Consider the following 15746-nt stretch of genomic DNA (forward strand, 5'->3'; position numbering starts at 1 on the left):
GTGCTATCTTTGCATTCAGTCGATGGTTTCCTTCACTGGGCAGAAGCGTCCGCATTTGACATGGTCCCGTTGGTTTCTTGTTGACTTGCTTGCCCTGGCCCAGTCGGACTTGCTTCTTCCAAGCAGGTGGCTCAGACAGATGGCAAAGAGCACTCTGCCTAGGTCTTCTGCTACAAGGTTCACGGTTTCAAGTCTGCCATTCAAGGCTTTGATCCATTTCAGGTGGTGTGTGTGCCAGGTGTAACATCATGGTGTACTGTCGTTGTGTTCCAGGTGGCTGTGCAGGCTTCCCAGCACCGTTTATGGTAGAGACTCTCCTTTCTCCGCTGTCTCCTCTTGGCTCCCTGGTCGAAAATGGGCTGTCCATGTACGTTTGAGTTGGGCTCTGGGTTCTCGATTCTGTTGCAGGGGTCTGTGTGCCTGTTTTGGGGCCCAGACTGTGCCGTCTCGGTACCTAGTGCTTCGTCCTATATGTTGAAATCGGAAAGTGTGCCACGTCCTGCTTTTTTCGTTTTCCTGAGGATTCCTTTGCCTAGTCAGGGTCTCTTGTTGCTGGCTAGAAACTTTAGGATTCCCTCTTCTGTCTCTGTGGGAAACATTGCTGCAACTTTGACTGGGATTGCATGGAATCCAGAGATTCCTTGCTCTGGTAGGGACGTTTCCAGTGTGTTGCTGCTTCCACTCCTAGATCCGGGAATCTCCTTCTTTCTCCTTGTGTCTTCTTGAATTTCTTTCCCCCAACGTTTGTTAGTTTTCCATTGCCATGGCTTTCACCTGTTTTGCTAAGTTTCTTCATAGAGATCTCATCCTTCTCACTGGCATGCAGTTTTTCACTTTTTCTTTTCAGCTTCAGTTTCTCTATGCTTTGCAACTTTGAATCGGTTTTGTTCTGGCAGAAGTGCATCGCTGAGCTCACATCTGCCGGCAATGCTCCTGTATTTGCTGTGGAAGTCTGGCCCTGTCTAACGTCCCTTCCCGTCTGCCTCTACACTAGCTCGGACGCCTGCCCCAGAATGCCTGAAGCAGTGGTGAGCAGGCTCACCCGAGGGTCCACCCGGCCCACCCCGGGCCACCGACCCAGAAGGTGCGGACCTCACCGCTGCACCACCGGCCGGCCCCTTTCATGTTCCGTTGGCAACCTGCAGTTGAGGGCAATGGGACTTGAATATGCTACTTGAGCCCAACTCTGGCACTGTGTAGATGAGGCCAGGTTGTTTTTCGGGTCCACTGCGATGTCAGAGGATTGGTCATAATCGTGTCTCTGCTGTCCCGGCAAGCTTCACGGACACACGGTTTCCTGGCCCGCTTGGAGCAGTCTCATAACTCCCCCTTCCCACTTAGCCCAGCCTTGACCTTCGCTGCCGTCTTTTGGCTTGTGGATTTCTCTGCCTTTCAAACGTTCCAGCAGAGTCTGTCTAAAGACGGACATCATCTTTCATTGTGGATTGTCCAGGTGTGATTTCTGTTCGCCTTCCATTTTCTGGGACCTTTGTCTCTTTTCCATAGGAGAATCGTCACGGTATTTCTCAGCTATCCCCCTTAGCCATGCTTATCAGTCCGTTCCCCTTCATTCCAAGTGATTCATTTTGCATTTCTGGAATCACCGTATGTTCTCGAGGCCGAGGTGTGAGCGCTTTCGTGACTCTTGGTTGTTGTCTTTGAATTTGCACCGGTCACTTGAAGGAGTCTTTGCTGCCCTAGCCTGGGTCAAACTAAGCACTGGGAACACGTGGTCATCTGGGTTGGTTTGACATCCTGAGGTCAGAAACTCCAAACTCGAGGTGGTCCTGGCATCCCCCTTCACGGACACAATGTTTCCAAGACAAATTAGACGAATCTGATGAATTCCTCTCTCCAGGAAAGATATTTTTCTGTCTCCTTTCCGGATTTGGGAAGTTTCGAACTTCACCCCTGATCCTGGAACGTTCCCCCAGGTGCCGTCTAGATACGGGCCTACTTTATTTCTATGGGCTGTGCCATTTGTTTGCCTTACATCCTCAGCCCTGGCCTGTTTCTTTTTCTTGCAACAGAATTGTAATGTTCTCATTTTCAGCCCACTTCCTTACATGTGGTGTCAAAACACATAATCCATAATCCTTCTACGGCAAGAGGTAGGGGGAGAGAATTTCGATGGAGGCAAACTGAGCACACTAGCCTGGGAGGGCAGCCCTCACGAAGGAACGAAGCCCTGTGGAAAAGGGTGCTTTTCAGCACCCTTGTAGAGCACTTCCAAACAAAGAGACATAGCCCAAGCGTGACGGGGCTCCATTCCTTCAAGGCTTCCAAGACATCTCTTGGGACACATTAGCATGTACCCAGTGGGCCCCCGTGACGCCAGAGCTATGGAAAGTGAGACTGATCTGCAAAGAATGCCAGGGGCCTGGGAAAGGAGGCATCGAGTCTTCTCTTCAACGTCCTCAAGACCTCATTCTTGACTTTGGCTTATGCTTAAGGCAGAAGGACCACGTAGGTCTGATAAGGCCCAAGTCCGGCCTCTTGCTTCCAATCAAGTTGCAAGCTTGAATCAGCATGGCCTCCCCATAGACTTGAATAGATGACAACGTTCTCCTCTCGGGGCTTGTCCCTCTATTCTCGCTTCTTGCCCAGGATCCCTTTCTTAGCCCTCGAATCAGCGTCTGTTTTATGTCTTCCAGTTTCTGTGTCCGCTTTCTGTTTCTCAAAGCTGTTTCTGGGTATCCCTCCCTTTAATAGCCTAGCCTAGGCCAATCCGCAGTCTGTAACCGTGCGGCCATCTTGGCGGACATGATCCTCGTGATGTCATAAACAACCTCAAAATTCGAAGTTGTCCTGACAACCTGCGTGCACACAGAGTTTCAGAGCCATCTCAGGCCAGTCCGACTCCTCACCCTTTCCTGGTAGGATACTTTTCCTTTTTCTCGGTTTCTTGTCGGTTTCTGTCTTGCTCCTCGCACTTTGGAAGGCCTGCTACATTCTCTCTAGACACTGGTTTCTGTCCTGTAAGATTATCCTGGGTTTTACCTCTTACATTTTATGTAGATGGCCAAGTGGGTGGACGTTCCCCAGAGAAAGTCCTGGACTCCCTCCCAAGTTGAAGTTGCCGGGGCAGTCCTCTGATGCGCAATGATCGTGTCATCTCCTAGCACTCTGCCGATTCCACCTTGGCGGGTCCCATGTTTTCCTTCCTTCTTCCTTTGGGGAAGTGCACCAGATGCGTTCCTGGATTGTAAAAGCCTCACGGTTCTTTTTCTGGTGCGTATTGATAACGTGACCTCACCATTGCTACTTAGTTTATGATCCCTGTCCGCACCGTACCATGAAATCTATATTTCCTAACACTGCTAATGTGATCTGCACCCGTGATGTGAAACAGTGAGGCCTGGGCCGGCCAAGCGGAACGTGGGCACTTACCCGCTGCGCCACAGGGCCGGCCCTGAATTGGACTTTTGGACCAACCTTTTGCCTGAGCTTGGGAACACGTGGGCCTGTTTGGATTATTCGTGAAGGTGATTAGTAGTAACATCCTGGACGGTAACCTTTTCCGTTGGTGCATGGGTTTAGCAGGCAGCATGTTCTGTGCGTAGTATTCCTCTTCATCTATTTGGAATGGTCTACCTTTCTGTAGCATCAGTACGCATTTTGAGGTGATTTTCCAGCCTTGGAAGTTCACCTTCTCTAATCTCTTTCAGCCCCAAAGCTTTATGCCGTCATTCTGGACGCCATTTTGGATTTTTTTTGCTTTTAGGTGAATTTATTGCCGCAACCCTGCATTAGAACATCCTATATCTTTCCGATTTGCATCCTCCTCGAGGTAGACTTCCGTGTAGCTTACATCATCTTCCCCTGCGTAAGCCTAATAGCAGGCCCTCACCACACACTTGTGCCTCATCATCTGTTTCACCCTCTCACACCTCCCCGCTTTGTCTCTGGGAACCCCCAATCAAATGTCCCGTGCCACCTGTTCCTGACCGCTTGTTTTTCCTTCTCCTCTTAAGTGAGGTCCTACGGTACTTGCCTTGCTCCCTGGGGCTTGTTTCACTTCCCTAAAACCCTCACAGCCATTCTGGTGGTCACAAGTGGCTGGATTGCATCCTTGGTTCCGGCTGACTGGTATGCCATTGCGTGGCTATAGCCCATCTTCCTTCTGCACTCGTCCCTTGCTGGGCTCCAGGGAGGCTTCCAAGTCTTGGGTAGTGGGAGCGACGCTGTGGTGAACTCAGCGGTGCACATGTCTTTAGGCAGGAGTGTTTCCGAGTTCTTTGGATCAACACGCCGCAGAGGAATAGCTGGATCATATGGGACATGGATTCTTCAAGTTCTGAGGCAGTTCCACACCGCTTGGCGTAGTGGCTGCACCGGTCTGCACTCCCACCAACGGTGCAGGAGGCTTCCCTTCTCTCCACCTCCTCTCTGACACCTGTGGCTTCCTGTCTGCTTCCTTATAGCCATTCTGACCACAGTGAGCTGCTGTGCCCTTGCAGTTTGCATTTGCATTGGCCTGAGACTTAATGACGGTGAACAAGTGTTCATGCACCCGTTGGCCCTCTTTCGATCTTCTTGGCAGAAATCTCTGTTTCCATCTTCTGCCCAGGCTTTCATTGGCTTGTTGTTTTTTTTTTTTTTTTTCTTGTGGGGACGTGCGAGTTGATTGCATCCTTGGGCTTTTCACCCCTTGTCCGATGTGGGGTTTGCAAACATCCTCCCCCAGTCGTCGTGCTATCTTTGCATTCAGTCGATGGTTTCCTTCACTGGGCAGAAGCGTCCGCATTTGACATGGTCCCGTTGGTTTCTTGTTGACTTGCTTGCCCTGGCCCAGTCGGACTTGCTTCTTCCAAGCAGGCGGCTCAGACAGATGGCAAAGAGCACTCTGCCTAGGTCTTCTGCTACAAGGTTCACGGTTTCAAGTCTGCCATTCAAGGCTTTGATCCATTTCAGGTGGTGTGTGTGCCAGGTGTAACATCATGGTGTACTGTCGTTGTGTTCCAGGTGGCTGTGCAGGCTTCCCAGCACCGTTTATGGTAGAGACTCTCCTTTCTCCGCTGTCTCCTCTTGGCTCCCTGGTCGAAAATGGGCTGTCCATGTACGTTTGAGTTGGGCTCTGGGTTCTCGATTCTGTTGCAGGGGTCTGTGTGCCTGTTTTGGGGCCCAGACTGTGCCGTCTCGGTACCTAGTGCTTCGTCCTATATGTTGAAATCGGAAAGTGTGCCACGTCCTGCTTTTTTCGTTTTCCTGAGGATTCCTTTGCCTAGTCAGGGTCTCTTGTTGCTGGCTAGAAACTTTAGGATTCCCTCTTCTGTCTCTGTGGGAAACATTGCTGCAACTTTGACTGGGATTGCATGGAATCCAGAGATTCCTTGCTCTGGTAGGGACGTTTCCAGTGTGTTGCTGCTTCCACTCCTAGATCCGGGAATCTCCTTCTTTCTCCTTGTGTCTTCTTGAATTTCTTTCCCCCAACGTTTGTTAGTTTTCCATTGCCATGGCTTTCACCTGTTTTGCTAAGTTTCTTCATAGAGATCTCATCCTTCTCACTGGCATGCAGTTTTTCACTTTTTCTTTTCAGCTTCAGTTTCTCTATGCTTTGCAACTTTGAATCGGTTTTGTTCTGGCAGAAGTGCATCGCTGAGCTCACATCTGCCGGCAATGCTCCTGTATTTGCTGTGGAAGTCTGGCCCTGTCTAACGTCCCTTCCCGTCTGCCTCTACACTAGCTCGGACGCCTGCCCCAGAATGCCTGAAGCAGTGGTGAGCAGGCTCACCCGAGGGTCCACCCGGCCCACCCCGGGCCACCGACCCAGAAGGTGCGGACCTCACCGCTGCACCACCGGCCGGCCCCTTTCATGTTCCGTTGGCAACCTGCAGTTGAGGGCAATGGGACTTGAATATGCTACTTGAGCCCAACTCTGGCACTGTGTAGATGAGGCCAGGTTGTTTTTCGGGTCCACTGCGATGTCAGAGGATTGGTCATAATCGTGTCTCTGCTGTCCCGGCAAGCTTCACGGACACACGGTTTCCTGGCCCGCTTGGAGCAGTCTCATAACTCCCCCTTCCCACTTAGCCCAGCCTTGACCTTCGCTGCCGTCTTTTGGCTTGTGGATTTCTCTGCCTTTCAAACGTTCCAGCAGAGTCTGTCTAAAGACGGACATCATCTTTCATTGTGGATTGTCCAGGTGTGATTTCTGTTCGCCTTCCATTTTCTGGGACCTTTGTCTCTTTTCCATAGGAGAATCGTCACGGTATTTCTCAGCTATCCCCCTTAGACATGCTTATCAGTCCGTTCCCCTTCATTCCAAGTGATTCATTTTGCATTTCTGGAATCACCGTATGTTCTCGAGGCCGAGGTGTGAGCGCTTTCGTGACTCTTGGTTGTTGTCTTTGAATTTGCACCGGTCACTTGAAGGAGTCTTTGCTGCCCTAGCCTGGGTCAAACTAAGCACTGGGAACACGTGGTCATCTGGGTTGGTTTGACATCCTGAGGTCAGAAACTCCAAACTCGAGGTGGTCCTGGCATCCCCCTTCACGGACACAATGTTTCCAAGACAAATTAGACGAATCTGATGAATTCCTCTCTCCAGGAAAGATATTTTTCTGTCTCCTTTCCGGATTTGGGAAGTTTCGAACTTCACCCCTGATCCTGGAACGTTCCCCCAGGTGCCGTCTAGATACGGGCTTACTTTATTTCTATGGGCTGTGCCATTTGTTTGCCTTACATCCTCAGCCCTGGCCTGTTTCTTTTTCTTGCAACAGAATTGTAATGTTCTCATTTTCAGCCCACTTCCTTACATGTGGTGTCAAAACACATAATCCATAATCCTTCTACGGCAAGAGGTAGGGGGAGAGAATTTCGATGGAGGCAAACTGAGCACACTAGCCTGGGAGGGCAGCCCTCACGAAGGAACGAAGCCCTGTGGAAAAGGGTGCTTTTCAGCACCCTTGTAGAGCACTTCCAAACAAAGAGACATAGCCCAAGCGTGACGGGGCTCCATTCCTTCAAGGCTTCCAAGACATCTCTTGGGACACATTAGCATGTACCCAGTGGGCCCCCGTGACGCCAGAGCTATGGAAAGTGAGACTGATCTGCAAAGAATGCCAGGGGCCTGGGAAAGGAGGCATCGAGTCTTCTCTTCAACGTCCTCAAGACCTCATTCTTGACTTTGGCTTATGCTTAAGGCAGAAGGACCACGTAGGTCTGATAAGGCCCAAGTCCGGCCTCTTGCTTCCAATCAAGTTGCAAGCTTGAATCAGCATGGCCTCCCCATAGACTTGAATAGATGACAACGTTCTCCTCTCGGGGCTTGTCCCTCTATTCTCGCTTCTTGCCCAGGATCCCTTTCTTAGCCCTCGAATCAGCGTCTGTTTTATGTCTTCCAGTTTCTGTGTCCGCTTTCTGTTTCTCAAAGCTGTTTCTGGGTATCCCTCCCTTTAATAGCCTAGCCTAGGCCAATCCGCAGTCTGTAACCGTGCGGCCATCTTGGCGGACATGATCCTCGTGATGTCATAAACAACCTCAAAATTCGAAGTTGTCCTGACAACCTGCGTGCACACAGAGTTTCAGAGCCATCTCAGGCCAGTCCGACTCCTCACCCTTTCCTGGTAGGATACTTTTCCTTTTTCTCGGTTTCTTGTCGGTTTCTGTCTTGCTCCTCGCACTTTGGAAGGCCTGCTACATTCTCTCTAGACACTGGTTTCTGTCCTGTAAGATTATCCTGGGTTTTACCTCTTACATTTTATGTAGATGGCCAAGTGGGTGGACGTTCCCCAGAGAAAGTCCTGGACTCCCTCCCAAGTTGAAGTTGCCGGGGCAGTCCTCTGATGCGCAATGATCGTGTCATCTCCTAGCACTCTGCCGATTCCACCTTGGCGGGTCCCATGTTTTCCTTCCTTCTTCCTTTGGGGAAGTGCACCAGATGCGTTCCTGGATTGTAAAAGCCTCACGGTTCTTTTTCTGGTGCGTATTGATAACGTGACCTCACCATTGCTACTTAGTTTATGATCCCTGTCCGCACCGTACCATGAAATCTATATTTCCTAACACTGCTAATGTGATCTGCACCCGTGATGTGAAACAGTGAGGCCTGGGCCGGCCAAGCGGAACGTGGGCACTTACCCGCTGCGCCACAGGGCCGGCCCTGAATTGGACTTTTGGACCAACCTTTTGCCTGAGCTTGGGAACATGTGGGCCTGTTTGGATTATTCGTGAAGGTGATTAGTAGTAACATCCTGGACGGTAACCTTTTCCGTTGGTGCATGGGTTTAGCAGGCAGCATGTTCTGTGCGTAGTATTCCTCTTCATCTATTTGGAATGGTCTACCTTTCTGTAGCATCAGTACGCATTTTGAGGTGATTTTCCAGCCTTGGAAGTTCACCTTCTCTAATCTCTTTCAGCCCCAAAGCTTTATGCCGTCATTCTGGACGCCATTTTGGATTTTTTTTGCTTTTAGGTGAATTTATTGCCGCAACCCTGCATTAGAACATCCTATATCTTTCCGATTTGCATCCTCCTCGAGGTAGACTTCCGTGTAGCTTACATCATCTTCCCCTGCGTAAGCCTAATAGCAGGCCCTCACCACACACTTGTGCCTCATCATCTGTTTCACCCTCTCACACCTCCCCGCTTTGTCTCTGGGAACCCCCAATCAAATGTCCCGTGCCACCTGTTCCTGACCGCTTGCTTTTCCTCCTCCTCTTAAGTGAGGTCCTACGGTACTTGCCTTGCTCCCTGGGGCTTGTTTCACTTCCCTAAAACCCTCACAGCCATTCTGGTGGTCACAAATGGCTGGATTGCATCCTTGGTTCCGGCTGACTGGTATGCCATTGCGTGGCTATAGCCCATCTTCCTTCTGCACTCGTCCCTTGCTGGGCTCCAGGGAGGCTTCCAAGTCTTGGGTAGTGGGAGCGACGCTGTGGTGAACTCAGCGGTGCACATGTCTTTATGCAGGAGTGTTTCCGAGTTCTTTGGATCAACACGCCGCAGAGGAATAGCTGGATCATATGGGACATGGATTCTTCAAGTTCTGAGGCAGTTCCACACCGCTTGGCGTAGTGGCTGCACCGGTCTGCACTCCCACCAACGGTGCAGGAGGCTTCCCTTCTCTCCACCTCCTCTCTGACACCTGTGGCTTCCTGTCTGCTTCCTTATAGCCATTCTGACCACAGTGAGCTGCTGTGCCCTTGCAGTTTGCATTTGCATTGGCCTGAGACTTAATGACGGTGAACAAGTGTTCATGCACCCGTTGGCCCTCTTTCGATCTTCTTGGCAGAAATCTCTGTTTCCATCTTCTGCCCAGGCTTTCATTGGCTTGTTGTTTTTTTTTTTTTTTCTTGTGGGGACGTGCGAGTTGATTGCATCCTTGGGCTTTTCACCCCTTGTCCGATGTGGGGTTTGCAAACATCCTCCCCCAGTCGTCGTGCTATCTTTGCGTTCAGTCGATGGTTTCCTTCACTGGGCAGAAGCGTCCGCATTTGACGTGGTCCCGTTGGTTTCTTGTTGACTTGCTTGCCCTGGCCCAGTCGGACTTGCTTCTTCCAAACAGGCGGCTCAGACAGATGGCAAAGAGCACTCTGCCTAGGTCTTCTGCTACAAGGTTCACGGTTTCAAGTCTGCCATTCAAGGCTTTGATCCATTTCAGGTGGTGTGTGTGCCAGGTGTAACATCATGGTGTACTGTCGTTGTGTTCCAGGTGGCTGTGCAGGCTTCCCAGCACCGTTTATGGTAGAGACTCTCCTTTCTCCGCTGTCTCCTCTTGGCTCCCTGGTCGAAAATGGGCTGTCCATGTACGTTTGAGTTGGGCTCTGGGTTCTCGATTCTGTTGCAGGGGTCTGTGTGCCTGTTTTGGGGCCCAGACTGTGCCGTCTCGGTACCTAGTGCTTCGTCCTATATGTTGAAATCGGAAAGTGTGCCACGTCCTGCTTTTTTCGTTTTCCTGAGGATTCCTTTGCCTAGTCAGGGTCTCTTGTTGCTGGCTAGAAACTTTAGGATTCCCTCTTCTGTCTCTGTGGGAAACATTGCTGCAACTTTGACTGGGATTGCATGGAATCCAGAGATTCCTTGCTCTGGTAGGGACGTTTCCAGTGTGTTGCTGCTTCCACTCCTAGATCCGGGAATCTCCTTCTTTCTCCTTGTGTCTTCTTGAATTTCTTTCCCCCAACGTTTGTTAGCTTTCCATTGCCATGGCTTTCACCTGTTTTGCTAAGTTTCTTCATAGAGATCTCATCCTTCTCACTGGCATGCAGTTTTTCACTTTTTCTTTTCAGCTTCAGTTTCTCTATGCTTTGCAACTTTGAATCGGTTTTGTTCTGGCAGAAGTGCATCGCTGAGCTCACATCTGCTGGCAATGCTCCTGTATTTGCTGTGGAAGTCTGGCCCTGTCTAACGTCCCTTCCCGTCTGCCTCTACACTACCTCGGACGCCTGCCCCAGAATGCCTGAAGCAGTGGTGAGCAGGCTCACCCGAGGGTCCACCCGGCCCACCCCGGGCCACCGACCCAGAAGGTGCGGACCTCACCGCTGCACCACCGGCCGGCCCCTTTCATGTTCCGTTGGCAACCTGCAGTTGAGGGCAATGGGACTTGAATATGCTACTTGAGCCCAACTCTGGCACTGTGTAGATGAGGCCAGGTTGTTTTTCGGGTCCACTGCGATGTCAGAGGATTGGTCATAATCGTGTCTCTGCTGTCCCGGCAAGCTTCACGGACACACGGTTTCCTGGCCCGCTTGGAGCAGTCTCATAACTCCCCCTTCCCACTTAGCCCAGCCTTGACCTTCGCTGCCGTCTTTTGGCTTGTGGATTTCTCTGCCTTTCAAACGTTCCAGCAGAGTCTGTCTAAAGACGGACATCATCTTTCATTGTGGATTGTCCAGGTGTGATTTCTGTTCGCCTTCCATTTTCTGGGACCTTTGTCTCTTTTCCATAGGAGAATCGTCACGGTATTTCTCAGCTATCCCCCTTAGACATGCTTATCAGTCCGTTCCCCTTCATTCCAAGTGATTCATTTTGCATTTCTGGAATCACCGTATGTTCTCGAGGCCGAGGTGTGAGCGCTTTCGTGACTCTTGGTTGTTGTCTTTGAATTTGCACCGGTCACTTGAAGGAGTCTTTGCTGCCCTAGCCTGGGTCAAACTAAGCACTGGGAACACGTGGTCATCTGGGTTGGTTTGACATCCTGAGGTCAGAAACTCCAAACTCGAGGTGGTCCTGGCATCCCCCTTCACGGACACAATGTTTCCAAGACAAATTAGACGAATCTGATGAATTCCTCTCTCCAGGAAAGATATTTTTCTGTCTCCTTTCCGGATTTGGGAAGTTTCGAACTTCACCCCTGATCCTGGAACGTTCCCCCAGGTGCCGTCTAGATACGGGCTTACTTTATTTCTATGGGCTGTGCCATTTGTTTGCCTTACATCCTCAGCCCTGGCCTGTTTCTTTTTCTTGCAACAGAATTGTAATGTTCTCATTTTCAGCCCACTTCCTTACATGTGGTGTCAAAACACATAATCCATAATCCTTCTACGGCAAGAGGTAGGGGGAGAGAATTTCGATGGAGGCAAACTGAGCACACTAGCCTGGGAGGGCAGCCCTCACGAAGGAACGAAGCCCTGTGGAAAAGGGTGCTTTTCAGCACCCTTGTAGAGCACTTCCAAACAAAGAGACATAGCCCAAGCGTGACGGGGCTCCATTCCTTCAAGGCTTCCAAGACATCTCTTGGGACACATTAGCATGTACCCAGTGGGCCCCCGTGACGCCAGAGCTATGGAAAGTGAGACTGATCTGCAAAGAATGCCAGGGGCCTGGGAAAGGAGGCATCGAGTCTTCTCTTCAACGTCCTCAAGACCTCATTCTTGACTTTGGCTTATGCTTAAGGCAGAAGGACCACGTAGGTCTGATAAGGCCCAAGTCCGGCCTCTTGCTTCCAATCAAGTTGCAAGCTTGAATCAGCATGGCCTCCCCATAGACTTGAATAGATGACAACGTTCTCCTCTCGGGGCTTGTCCCTCTATTCTCGCTTCTTGCCCAGGATCCCTTTCTTAGCCCTCGAATCAGCGTCTGTTTTATGTCTTCCAGTTTCTGTGTCCGCTTTCTGTTTCTCAAAGCTGTTTCTGGGTATCCCTCCCTTTAATAGCCTAGCCTAGGCCAATCCGCAGTCTGTAACCGTGCGGCCATCTTGGCGGACATGATCCTCGTGATGTCATAAACAACCTCAAAATTCGAAGTTGTCCTGACAACCTGCGTGCACACAGAGTTTCAGAGCCATCTCAGGCCAGTCCGACTCCTCACCCTTTCCTGGTAGGATACTTTTCCTTTTTCTCGGTTTCTTGTCGGTTTCTGTCTTGCTCCTCGCACTTTGGAAGGCCTGCTACATTCTCTCTAGACACTGGTTTCTGTCCTGTAAGATTATCCTGGGTTTTACCTCTTACATTTTATGTAGATGGCCAAGTGGGTGGACGTTCCCCAGAGAAAGTCCTGGACTCCCTCCCAAGTTGAAGTTGCCGGGGCAGTCCTCTGATGCGCAATGATCGTGTCATCTCCTAGCACTCTGCCGATTCCACCTTGGCGGGTCCCATGTTTTCCTTCCTGCTTCCTTTGGGGAAGTGCACCAGATGCGTTCCTGGATTGTAAAAGCCTCACGGTTCTTTTTCTGGTGCGTATTGATAAGGTGACCTCACCATTGCTACTTAGTTTATGATCCCTGTCCGCACCGTACCATGAAATCTATATTTCCTAACACTGCTAATGTGATCTGCACCCGTGATGTGAAACAGTGAGGCCTGGGCCGGCCAAGCGGAACGTGGGCACTTACCCGCTGCGCCACAGGGCCGGCCCTGAATTGGACTTTTGGACCAACCTTTTGCCTGAGCTTGGGAACACGTGGGCCTGTTTGGATTATTCGTGAAGGTGATTAGTAGTAACATCCTGGACGGTAACCTTTTCCGTTGGTGCATGGGTTTAGCAGGCAGCATGTTCTGTGGGTAGTATTCCTCTTCATCTATTTGGAATGGTCTACCTTTCTGTAGCATCAGTACGCATTTTGAGGTGATTTTCCAGCCTTGGAAGTTCACCTTCTCTAATCTCTTTCAGCCCCAAAGCTTTATGCCGTCATTCTGGACCCCATTTTGGATTTTTTTTGCTTTTAGGTGAATTTCTTGCCGCAACCCTGCATTAGAACATCCTATATCTTTCCGATTTGCATCCTCCTCGAGGTAGACTTCCGTGTAGCTTACATCATCTTCCCCTGCGTAAGCCTAATAGCAGGCCCTCACCACACACTTGTGCCTCATCATCTGTTTCACCCTCTCACACCTCCCCGCTTTGTCTCTGGGAACCCCCAATCAAATGTCCCGTGCCACCTGTTCCTGACCGCTTGCTTTTCCTCCTCCTCTTAAGTGAGGTCCTACGGTACTTGCCTTGCTCCCTGGGGCTTGTTTCACTTCCCTAAAACCCTCACAGCCATTCTGGTGGTCACAAATGGCTGGATTGCATCCTTGGTTCCGGCTGACTGGTATGCCATTGCGTGGCTATAGCCCATCTTCCTTCTGCACTCGTCCCTTGCTGGGCTCCAGGGAGGCTTCCAAGTCTTGGGTAGTGGGAGCGACGCTGTGGTGAACTCAGCGGTGCACATGTCTTTATGCAGGAGTGTTTCCGAGTTCTTTGGATCAACACGCCGCAGAGGAATAGCTGGATCATATGGGACATGGATTCTTCAAGTTCTGAGGCAGTTCCACACCGCTTGGCGTAGTGGCTGCACCGGTCTGCACTCCCACCAACGGTGCAGGAGGCTTCCCTTCTCTCCACCTCCTCTCTGACACTTGTGGCTTACTGTCTGCTTCCTTATAGCCATTCTGACCACAGTGAGCTGCTGTGCCCTTGCAGTTTGCATTTGCATTGGCCTGAGACTTAATGACGGTGAACAAGTGTTCATGCACCCGTTGGCCCTCTTTCGATCTTCTTGGCAGAAATCTCTGTTTCCATCTTCTGCCCAGGCTTTCATTGGCTTGTTGTTTTTTTTTTTTTTTCTTGTGGGGACGTGCGAGTTGATTGCATCCTTGGGCTTTTCACCCCTTGTCCGATGTGGGGTTTGCAAACATCCTCCCCCAGTCGTCGTGCTATCTTTGCGTTCAGTCGATGGTTTCCTTCACTGGGCAGAAGCGTCCGCATTTGACGTGGTCCCGTTGGTTTCTTGTTGACTTGCTTGCCCTGGCCCAGTCGGACTTGCTTCTTCCAAGCAGGCGGCTCAGACAGATGGCAAAGAGCACTCTGCCTAGGTCTTCTGCTACAAGGTTCACGGTTTCAAGTCTGCCATTCAAGGCTTTGATCCATTTCAGGTGGTGTGTGTGCCAGGTGTAACATCATGGTGTACTGTCGTTGTGTTCCAGGTGGCTGTGCAGGCTTCCCAGCACCGTTTATGGTAGAGACTCTCCTTTCTCCGCTGTCTCCTCTTGGCTCCCTGGTCGAAAATGGGCTGTCCATGTACGTTTGAGTTGGGCTCTGGGTTCTCGATTCTGTTGCAGGGGTCTGTGTGCCTGTTTTGGGGCCCAGACTGTGCCGTCTCGGTACCTAGTGCTTCGTCCTATATGTTGAAATCGGAAAGTGTGCCACGTCCTGCTTTTTTCGTTTTCCTGAGGATTCCTTTGCCTAGTCAGGGTCTCTTGTTGCTGGCTAGAAACTTTAGGATTCCCTCTTCTGTCTCTGTGGGAAACATTGCTGCAACTTTGACTGGGATTGCATGGAATCCAGAGATTCCTTGCTCTGGTAGGGACGTTTCCAGTGTGTTGCTGCTTCCACTCCTAGATCCGGGAATCTCCTTCTTTCTCCTTGTGTCTTCTTGAATTTCTTTCCCCCAACGTTTGTTAGCTTTCCATTGCCATGGCTTTCACCTGTTTTGCTAAGTTTCTTCATAGAGATCTCATCCTTCTCACTGGCATGCAGTTTTTCACTTTTTCTTTTCAGCTTCAGTTTCTCTATGCTTTGCAACTTTGAATCGGTTTTGTTCTGGCAGAAGTGCATCGCTGAGCTCACATCTGCTGGCAATGCTCCTGTATTTGCTGTGGAAGTCTGGCCCTGTCTAACGTCCCTTCCCGTCTGCCTCTACACTACCTCGGACGCCTGCCCCAGAATGCCTGAAGCAGTGGTGAGCAGGCTCACCCGAGGGTCCACCCGGCCCACCCCGGGCCACCGACCCAGAAGGTGCGGACCTCACCGCTGCACCACCGGCCGGCCCCTTTCATGTTCCGTTGGCAACCTGCAGTTGAGGGCAATGGGACTTGAATATGCTACTTGAGCCCAACTCTGGCACTGTGTAGATGAGGCCAGGTTGTTTTTCGGGTCCACTGCGATGTCAGAGGATTGGTCATAATCGTGTCTCTGCTGTCCCGGCAAGCTTCACGGACACACGGTTTCCTGGCCCGCTTGGAGCAGTCTCATAACTCCCCCTTCCCACTTAGCCCAGCCTTGACCTTCGCTGCCGTCTTTTGGCTTGTGGATTTCTCTGCCTTTCAAACGTTCCAGCAGAGTCTGTCTAAAGACGGACATCATCTTTCATTGTGGATTGTCCAGGTGTGATTTCTGTTCGCCTTCCATTTTCTGGGACCTTTGTCTCTTTTCCATAGGAGAATCGTCACGGTATTTCTCAGCTATCCCCCTTAGACATGCTTATCAGTCCGTTCCCCTTCATTCCAAGTGATTCATTTTGCATTTCTGGAATCACCGTATGTTCTCGAGGCCGAGGTGTGAGCGCTTTCGTGACTCTTGGTTGTTGTCTTTGAATTTGCACCGGT

Source organism: Equus asinus, chromosome 20 (genome assembly GCF_041296235.1).
Source record: "Equus asinus isolate D_3611 breed Donkey chromosome 20, EquAss-T2T_v2, whole genome shotgun sequence".
Classification (NCBI taxonomy): domain Eukaryota; kingdom Metazoa; phylum Chordata; class Mammalia; order Perissodactyla; family Equidae; genus Equus; species Equus asinus.